The sequence below is a fragment of the Ixodes scapularis genome, unplaced genomic scaffold (assembly GCF_016920785.2).
Source record: "Ixodes scapularis isolate PalLabHiFi unplaced genomic scaffold, ASM1692078v2 PGA_scaffold9__187_contigs__length_104089568, whole genome shotgun sequence".
Lineage (NCBI taxonomy): Eukaryota > Metazoa > Arthropoda > Arachnida > Ixodida > Ixodidae > Ixodes > Ixodes scapularis.
Genome location: NW_024609884.1, coordinates 86,344,117 through 86,346,692, shown reverse-complemented (window position 1 = coordinate 86,346,692; position 2,576 = coordinate 86,344,117). Strand labels below are relative to the sequence as shown.

Here is a 2,576-nt window from a genome sequence, read left to right as displayed (position 1 = left end):
CTACTTTGTGTGCTTTTGGTGTTGTGCTGCTTCGACTCCGACCCCGTGCGTGAACAAGCGTCCGCGAGTGCCTCGGCCGTGTGAGCGCCCGACGCCGTTAAAAAGAGGGCGACTGGACCCCAGCACCAGTCCGCTCTTCGGGGGGGAAGCCGCCGCCGCGTACTCCCGGGAACCCGAGCCGCCGCACCGCATCTCCGAGACCGACCACCCGCTGCCCCGGAAGGACCGCCGCTTCGGGGGCCACTCTACGTGTGTCGTCTCTGTGGATGGACTGCCGCCGTGCTCCCCGGTCAACTGTATGTTGCTTCAATTTTGAACGTTCCTTTCGACCGTCGCTAATTGGACTCTGACTTTTGTACACGCGTACTTAACTGGATGTGTAACGTACTTCACTGTGCTTAACTCGACACGTTTGTCGCTCGTAGCATCACTGTCTTGTAAAATGTACGTTCTGTTACTTTAAATTCCCTTTATATGTTCGTTTCGAACCTATAAACACTGTTTTGTTCTTGTTAACTTATAACACGCCTCCGACTCATTCTCTGCGTTTGCTTACCGGCTACGCCGGGCATCGAACGACCACCCCCTTATTGTCATGTCTCGGTGATGACCTTCCGTCGTCGCCGGGCTCGTGACAATTAACTGGCGTCCGCGACAGGACGTTCGATGCGAAGGAAATGTGGTGACTGGAGAGGGAGACGAGTTCTGGAAATGTGCCGCGTTATTTGAGGCGTACGATGCATGAACGGGATGTCCTTTTGTGAGCGCCTGTTTGGGTTGTTGAAAGTGTTTCGGAGATAGAAGCATGGAAATGGAAAAGTTGCTAGCGATGGGTAGTCAGCTTGGCCTGGCGGGCGCTGAGCTCCGAAAATGGGTAGAAGATAAACAGCGAGAGGATCGAGCGTTTACACGGCAGACAGCGGAGGATGAGCGCACAGCCGCGAAGGAGGCTGACGAGCGTCAGATTCAGCTTATGCGCCTGAAAATAGAGTGTCAGCAGCTGGAGAAGGAGACCAGAGAAAAGGAAGGGAGCCGGGGAAAAGACGCGGAGCCAAGCTTGAAACTGAACACAAGCAAGCTTCTCATCCCGTTCGATGACCGGAAGGATGACCTAGACGCGTATATTAGACGATTTGAGAGCCTTGCGGAAAGCGCTAAGTGGCAAGAGAGCCAGTGGTCTACAGCTCTAGCAACATGTCTGAGCGGGGAAGCACTCAGTGTTTACGGGCGGTTGCCGCCGGGTGATGCAGCGGATTACTCCAAGGTAAAGACAGCCCTTTTGAAGCGGTTTCGTTTCACGGCGGACGGCTTTCGGGACAAATTCGATTCAGGCAAACCGGCGGATGGTGAGACCGCAGCTCAGTTCTCGGCGCGTCTCAGCCACTATTTCGATCGCTGGATCGAGCTGTCCGATACGAAACACGAGTTCAAAGACCTCCGAGAGCTCCTGATTAAGGAAAGGTTCCTACATGGGTGTCATTCCAACATGGCGCTCTATCTGAAGGAAAGGAAGGCGAAATCGTTGGGAGAGATGCTGGATCTAGCCGACCAGTCTTTAGAAGCGCAGGGAAGCCTTAACCTCGCCAAAGTAAAGAAGGATAACCGAGATGATATCGGTAGGCCCGAAACTGACGAGAAAAGAAGCAGTCAACGAACAGCGCCTCGTTGTTATCTTTGCAACCGCGTTGGGCATCAGGCTTCACACTGCCGGGCCCACACCACTAACAACCACAGCCTTACCTGCTTCAAGTGCGGGCGAAAGGGCCGCCGACGCGTGCCGGTCGGGAACAAACGATAGGCCTCAGGCATCGTGCGTTTACTCCCCCGTCGGGGTGACGAATTGGGAGGGCATTCGCGACGGCTACCTAGAGTTGAAGAATGGGGAAAGAATCCCCGTCGTGAATGCAGTCATGATAACACAGCCGAAGTTTCTAGTCGAAGGACTGCCGGTGGTCGCCGGAACGTATGAGGGCAAATCGATTTCGGTATTGCGAGACACCGGGTGCAATACGGCGATTATAAGACGAGAGCTCATCCGCGACGATCAGCTCACAGGAGAGACCCGGCCCGTTTATGTAGTCGACGGAACAGCCAGGATGCTGCCCGAAGCGCGGGTGGAGATCGACACCCCGTACTATTCAGGGGTCATCACGGCGCTCTGCATGGCGGAGCCGCTCTATGACCTAATCCTTGGAAATATAAAAGGCGCGAGGGCACCCGACGACCCAAAGGCGGCAGTGGAAGAACCCATCAGCAACGAGCCCGCTGATGAGGAAGCTGTAGCAGCAGTTGTAACGCGCTCGCAGATGAGGAACCAACCCCGAAAGTTCCAAACCCTCAAAGCCCCCGACGTCGCAGTACAGCCGCTAAACGGGGATTACGCAAATGAGCAGAAAGCGGACGAGTCGCTCAAGCCGTGCTTCTCTCAGATTGGCAAGAAACTGACGTGCAGGGATTCCGAAGGAAAGATTGAATTCCACCGGAGGGTGGGCTACTGTACCGAAGCTACACCGAGAAAACCGGACACGTGGTGCGTCAGCTGGTCGTCCCGAAGTGCTATAGAGAAGCGGTATTGA

The 2,576-nt window shown here is 55.1% G+C and overlaps 1 pseudogene; it reads left to right on the top strand.

Annotated features, from left to right (window-relative positions):
- Nucleotides 1-805: 805 nt before the first annotated feature.
- Nucleotides 806-2,576, top strand: LOC120838675 (annotated as a pseudogene).